Below are 7,683 nucleotides of genomic sequence, written 5' to 3' on the forward strand. Positions count from 1 at the left end.
ACTCTCACCGCCTAACACATACGTCTCCCGTGGATTTCTACTCCGTAAGTGCATCACTTTGCATTTCTTCGCATTGAATTTTAATTGCCAAACCTTCTAGCTTCTGCAGATCCTTTTTCATGTTTTCCATTCCCTCCAGTGTGTCCACTCTGTTACAAACTTGGTATCATCCACAAAAAGGCAAACTTTACCTTCTAACCCTTCGGCAATGTCGCTCACAAATATATTGAACAGAATCGGCCCCAGCACCGATCCCTGAGGTGCTCCACTGCTCACCTTTCCCTCATCCAAGCGAATTCCATTAACCATCACCCGCTGGCGTCTGTCGACCAGTTCCTAATCCAGTTCACCACGTCGGGTCCTATCTTCAGCCTGTCAAGTTTATTCAAGAACCTCCTGTGGGGAACCGTGTCAAAAGCTTTACTGAAATCTAAGTAGATTACATCTATAGCACGTTCCTGATTCAATTCTCTGGTCACCCAATCAAAGAATTCAATGAGATTTGTTTGGCACGACTTACCTTTGGTAAAACCATGTTGTCTCGGATCTTGCAACTTATTGGCTTCCAGGAAATTCAGTATCCTTTCCTTCAGCATCGCTTCCATTACTTTTCCAATAAACGAAGTGAGGCTTAGCAGCCTGTAGTTTCCAGCTTCTTCCCTATCACAACTTTTGTGAAGAGGGACCACCTCCGCCGTTCTCCAATCCCACGGAACCTCTCCTGTCGCCAAGGATTTATTAAACAAATCTTTAAGAGGACGCGCCAGAACCTCTCTGAGCTCCCTCAATATCCTGGGGTGGATCCCTTCCGGTCCCATGGCTTTGTCCACTTTTAGATTTTCAAGTTGTTCATACACACTCTCTTTTGTGAACGGTGCTAAATCCGCTCCATTCTCATATGTACTATTTCCAGTCAATTGTGGTCCTTCTCCAGGATTTTCTTCAGTGAAAACAGAACAAAAGTATTTGTTTAGCAAATTTGCTTTTTTCTTCATCATTATCCACATAGGAATCCTGTTTAGAAGGAATGGATCTAGCGGAGATTGGGAATCTTAGCGGAGATTGGGTGGCGACGCCAATATTTGGAGAGTAAAACCGGTGCAGGGCAGACTTCTACGGTCTACGCCCTGATCGTGACTGAATAGATATGGATGGGCTGGAGTGTAAATTTTAAGGGGCTTTAGCGTTAGCTTCAGAACTTAGTACAAGAAGAGTGCTGGGCAGACTTCTACGGCCTGTGCCCTGAGAAAGGCAAGGAGAAATCAAACTCAGGTATAAAGTATCACATACCATGTAAAATGAGTCTATCTTGCTGGGCATACTGGGTGGACCGTTCATGTCTTTTTCTGTCGTCATTTACAGTACTATGTTACTATTTCCCATTCTTGCAGTCTGCAGCTGGGGTACCTCAGGCATCTAGCTTGTCACCTGCCTTATTTTGACATCTACGGGCAATTTTTGGCGAGTGATTGAGCAGACTGTATTATGTAATTATATATATCCCTAATAATGTCCATATAACTGATGGATGATGTTGACGACTATTGGCAAATTGAATGCACGGATGAGGGAAAATATGTTGAAATTGAATCATGACAAAAAGCAGATATGTCTTGTCCCATTTGGACTTCCAGACCCATTTTCACTGGCAAGGTCTTTAATTGTATGTGCCTGAGAAGGCTATTTCCTGATCCTCCCCACGGGTTTTTTTAAATGCCTGTGGGTCGTGGCTTTTTGGCCTGTTTTTGTCCGGGTTGGGTGACTTTTAATCACCGTGGCCTGCAGGTTGGCTGCTCCTTTACTGCTCGCCTTACTATTGGTCGTAATTGGACCAATAGGAGGTGATATCTAGCCTTGTTTAAAATGCTGCACCGCACGTCTTTTTCTCTCTGTCAGTCTCTTTCTGATGTTGCCTGCGCCCTGCGGTGGCTGCGCTTCTCAGCCAGAGGTGAGGCCCGAGGCAGGAGACGGACGTCGGTTGGGACGTTGTTGGCTCTGGTGGCAGGTCCCCTCCAGATCTTCTCTTTCAATTACAGAGCAGATCATCAGGAGAGGGGGACCCGCGGCCGCCATCAGAGAGAAGGAGGCAGAAGACAGCGCAGTGAGTGAGTCCAGGGGGAGGGAGCCAGAGCAGAGGGGGCAGGAGCCAGCTATGAGTTGCTGCATCCATGTTATCATTCTTTATTGCTGGTAGCATTTTTATTTAATCTCACTTATATTTTCAAACATGCCGGCTTGTGCAGCGTACGGATGTACACAGAGGAAGTATAATAACGGAATAACTTTGCATAGGTAGAGTAGTAATTTGTTATAAGTGGTAATCAGTCTTTCATTTGGAGGGGCTGGTTATAGGGACACCTTAGCACGCGTGGAGGGGCATAATCGAACGAAAACGTCTATCTCCATGGGCGTTTATCTCCGAGAACGGGTCCGTGAAGGGGCGGACCGAACCGTATTTTCGAAAAAAATAGACATCCATGGTTTATTCGACAATTTGTGAGCTGGGCATTTTTGTTTTTCAGCGATAATGGAAAATGAAAGCGCCCAGCTCAAAAACGAATAAATCCAAGGCATTTGTTCGTGGGAGGGGCCAGGATTCGTAGTGCACTGGGCCCCTCACATGCCAGGACACCAACCGGGCACCCTAGGGGACACTTTTACAAAAAAAAAAAAAAAAGGTAAAAGAGCTCCCAGGTGCATAGCACCCTTCCCTTGTGTGTTGAGCCCCCCAAATCCCCCTCAAAACCCACTGCCCACAAGTCTACACCATTACTATAGCCCTAAGGGGTGAAGGGGGGCACCTACATGTGGGTACAGTGGGTTTGGGGGGGTTGGGCAACTAAGCATTAAGCAGCACAATTGTAACAGGTAGGGGGGGGGATGGGCCTGGGTCCACCTGCCTGAAGTCCACTGCACCCCCTAACAACTGCTCCAGGGACCTGCATACTGCTGCCAGGGAGGTGGATATGACATTTGAGGGTGAAAATAAAAAGTTGTGAAACATCATTTTTTTGTGGTGGGAGGGGGTTAGTGACCACTGGGGGAGTCAGGGGAGGTCATCCCCGATTCCCTCTGGGGGTAATCTGGTCATTTAGGGCACTTTTGGGGCCTTATTCGTGAAAAAACAGGGTCCAGGAAAAGTGGCCTAAATTCTAGCTACAAACGCATACTTTTTTTCCATTATCGGCGAAAGGCGCCCATCTCTGTTCGGGTGATAACCATGCCCCAGTCCCGCCTTCACCACGCCTCTGACACGCCCCCGTCAACTTTGTACGCTTCCGCGATGGAGTGCAGTTGAAAACGTCCAAGTTCGGCTTTCGATTATACCGCATTATTCGTTTTTGGGAGATAAACGTCCATCTCCCGATTTAGGTCGGAACTTGGGCGTTTTTCTCGTTCGATTATAAGCAGGATCGTATCTTGAAAAGATTTTTTTCTGCTGGTAAATGGCCACTAAAACAGACATCATGTTATGAGAATCAGGTGCTCATATTTATCTATGTATCTAATATAATAAAACGCACCGTGAACGTTCTGAAGACAACGTTCTGAAGCCACTCAAACACTCCCTGGCTGTAGGGCTCGTGGATTCATGGTGGGAAGCCAGCCATCCGTCTCTGCCCCGCCCTCGCGTCAAACGTCATGACGTTGAGGGCGGAAAAAAAAAAAACAATTCCGGCAGTGCAGCGTCAGGGAAGGAGGTGGCGCTCCCGACGTCTAGCCTTCCCTTTGCTGTGTTCCGCCTTCTTCTGACGTCAAGGATGACGTCAGAAGAAGGCGGAACACAGCGAAGGGAAGGCTAGACGTCGGGAGCGCCACCTCCTTCCCTGACGCTGCACTGCCGGAATTGTTTTTTTTTTTTCCGCCCTCGACGTCATGACGTTTGACACGTGGGCGGGGCAGAGACGGCTGGCTGGCTTCCCACCATGAATCCACGAGCCCTACAGCCAGGGAGTGTTTGAGTGGCTTCAGAACGTTGTCTTCAGAACGTTCACGGTGCGTTTTATTATATTAGATACATAGATAAATATGAGCACCCGATGTTGGGGGGAGAGAAGAGGGTGGGCAGTAAAGTTGAACAATGGGAGCGGGAGGGCAGGGGAGAAACGACAGCATGGATGCGAAGGGGGGGGGGCATGGATACGAAGGGGGGGGGAGAAGAGGACGGGCCAGGCTGGGACATGGGAGAGAGAGGAGCATGGATGCGAGGGGGGGTCATGGAAGGGAGAGAGGGGACTTGCTGGAAAAGGATGAATGGAGGCGGCAGGGGACAGAGGAGCATGGATGGGCATGGATTGGGAGGGCAGGGCTCAGGGAGAGAGGGGAATTGCTGGAAAAGGATGAATGGAGGGGGCAGGGGACAGAGGAGCATGGATGGGCATGGATTGGGAGGGCAGGGCTCAGGGAGAGAGGGGAATTGCTGGAAAAGGATGAATGGAGGGTGCAGGGGACAGATGGGCATGGATTGGGAGGGCAGGGCTCACACTCTCTCTCTCATATACAATGTCTTTCTGACTCTCACTCTCACACACTCTGTCTCACACTGTATCACATTCACTCTCTATGTGCCACACAGTCACTCACACACTCGCTTGGTCTCATACACTCACTCTCACAGAGAATCTGTGTCTCACACACACTCTCTCTCTCGCCCACACACACACACTCTCCCTCACACTGTGTCTCACATACACACTTGCACACACTCTCATTCTCACACACACACTCTCTCACAAACACACTCACACCCACTCTCTCTCTCACACACACACACTCACACTTTCGCTCTGACTCTCAAACAGTCACTCTCATATACACTCTCCCAAACATACGCACTCCGAGGAAAACCTTGCTAGCGCCCGTTTCATTTGTGTCAGAAACGGGCCTTTTTTACTAGTTTATTTATAACATTTATATCCTACATTAAACATGACTTAGGTTGAAACCTGGGAACATGTAAAATCTTTTTTTTTTTTCCTGTGCCTAGATCAAAAGAGAGAGAGATGGTTTGTGTGGAAACTTGCTCCTTTTGTTTCGCGGGTGGGTTATTGGATTATTCATTTGTACTAATTATGATTACGCTGCTGATTGTGCTGTTGCTGCTGATTCTGCTGATTATAATTACAATCACTTTATTAATATTTATATTAATATTGTGCTATTTTGGGGCTACTTTTGGGTTGGAAAAGCTTTTGCCATCTGGCAACGCTGCTCTTGCAGTTTGATTTCAGCGGGGAGAGGGAGAGAGAGTGAACGGTGTGGCTGCTTGTGGCTGCACTGAAATTTCACTGGAGCATCCAAAGTTACCAGCGGTCTGAGAGGGGCAGAAGTAACAATACCAGCAGGCATTAGGAGCTCTGAGGGGGTGGATGGTACTGGTGGCTTTGAGTCGGGTCGGCAGCACCAGCGGCAATGGCAGCTTTGAGTCGAGTCAGCGGCTCTGAGGAAGGTCGGCAGAAAATAGGACTCTTAGTTGTTGGCCTTTGAGGGGTCGGTGGCAGCTCTAAGGGAGTTGGAGGTGGTTCTGAGTGAAGACTTAATCTCAGTCACACTCCTTCCAGCAACACAGCTACATGTGCCTCAGGGGTGGAGCTACGGACGGGCCCAGGCCCAGCCAATCTCGGCTCAGGCCCACCCACCCAAGCGCGGTTGCACACATCACTTTTGTACCGCGTCGTCGCACCGGCGGTGCCCGCCCGCTCAGCTGATCTCCAGTTCCCACTCACCCATACGCGCCGACTCTGTGGGTGCTTGAGCACCCCCAATATTTTCCCGGCCATCAGTCATCCGAAGTTCCGGTTCCAACGTCCCCAGCCCGACCTACCTGCCCTCTTCTCCCTCAACAGCCGTCCTGGACATAGAGGGGAGGGCAGAAAATCGCTGGACATGGATGGGATGGGATGGGAGGGCAGGGGACAGAGGAGAATCACTGGATGTGGATGAGAGGGGAGGACAGGGGGCAAAGGAGAATCGCTGGACATGGATGGGTGGGGAGGTTAGGGGACAGAGGAGAGTTGCTGGACATGGATGGATGAAGGGGAGGGCATGAGAAATGCTGGACATGGATGGAGGTGAGGGAAGACAGGAAGGAGATGTACATGGATGGAGGGGAGAGGAGAAATGCTGGACATGGATGGGAGGGGAGGGCAGGGGACAGAGGAAAATCACTGGATGTGGATGAGAGGGGAGGACAGGGGGCAAAGGAGAATCACTGGACATAGATGGGAGGGGAGGGCAGAGGAGAATTGCTGGACATGGATGAGTGGGGAGGGCAGGGGAGAGAGGAGAGTTGCTATGGATGGATGGAGGGGAGGGCAGGAAAAATGCTGGACATGGATGGAGGTGAGGGAAGACAGGAAGGAGATGTACATGGATGGAGGGGAGAGGAGAAATGCTGGACATGGATGGGAGGGGAGGGCAGGGAACAGAGGAAAATCACTGGATGTGGATGAGAGGGGAGGACAGGGGGCAAAGGAGAATCACTGGACATAGATGGGAGGGGAGGGCAGAGGAGAATTGCTGGACATGGATGAGTGGGGAGGGCAGGGGAGAGAGGAGAGTTGCTACGGATGGATGGAGGGGAGGGCAGGAGAAATGATGGACATGGATGGAGGTGAGGGAAGACAGGAAGGAGATGCACATGGATGGAGGGGAGAGGAGAAATTCTGGATATGGATGGAGGAGAGGGGAGAGTTGGAATGCTGGATATGAATGGAGGGGAGGTTAAGAGAGAGGACGTGAGATGAAGTGAGATGAACATGGATGGAGGGGAGGAGAGAGAGGAAAAATGCTGGACATGGATGGAGGGGAGGGAAGAAAGAGGAAGGAGATGCATACTGATGGAGATGAGGGAAAGGGAAAAGAGGAGAAAAACTGCACATGGATGGAGAAAATAGGCAAAAGCTGGATCCACTCTATACCTCCTCCAGACAAGTCTGCGGAGGACCCAGCTTTTACCTATGGATGTAGGGCAAGAAATGAAGAAGAAAGGAGGAAAGTATAGAAATAAATGGAAAGGAAGCCCTGGAAGTGGAGTTAAGAGGACAGATAGAGAGCAGCAGAATCAGAGACTGGGACCAACATGATCAGAAAAACAAACTCACAAGACAACAAGGGTAGAAAAAATCATTTTATTTTCATTATAGTGTTTGGAATATGTCCAATTTGAGAATCTACATCTGCTGTCTTATTTTGCAGTGTTCTGTTTTTCTGGTATTGTGCTGCATGCAGGGTCTGTATGCTAATTTGGTTTGTGTCGTTTTGGGTATACTGGAGCTGTAACAGCTTACAGAAATTATTTATAATGAAAAAAAACCCAGGTTATTTTTCTTCTCCTGTACTGGTGTAATGTTTTCAATGATTACTATTTATATGCTCCATGGCTGGTAAACGGGTGTGGCTAAACGTGCCAACATTGTCCAGTTCAGCACACTGTTAGCAGCCAAGTTCATACAAAGATAATTATGTTCAGTGGCAAATAAATCCATTGGCTCAGGCTGCTTGCTATCTGAATATTCAATCAGTGTTTCATTATTGCTACCAAGTATTACATATTAAGGGGATTTGTTTTAATTCATTTAAATAGTCCTTACCTGCACATGGTTTTGCTTTTTAAACCCAAAGGTTTCCTAGTATGGCATTTTTCATATTTGAATTAGTTTTTGTATACAAGTTTTGCTTGAT

Source organism: Microcaecilia unicolor, chromosome 2 (assembly GCF_901765095.1).
Source record: "Microcaecilia unicolor chromosome 2, aMicUni1.1, whole genome shotgun sequence".
Taxonomy (NCBI): Eukaryota; Metazoa; Chordata; class Amphibia; order Gymnophiona; family Siphonopidae; genus Microcaecilia; species Microcaecilia unicolor.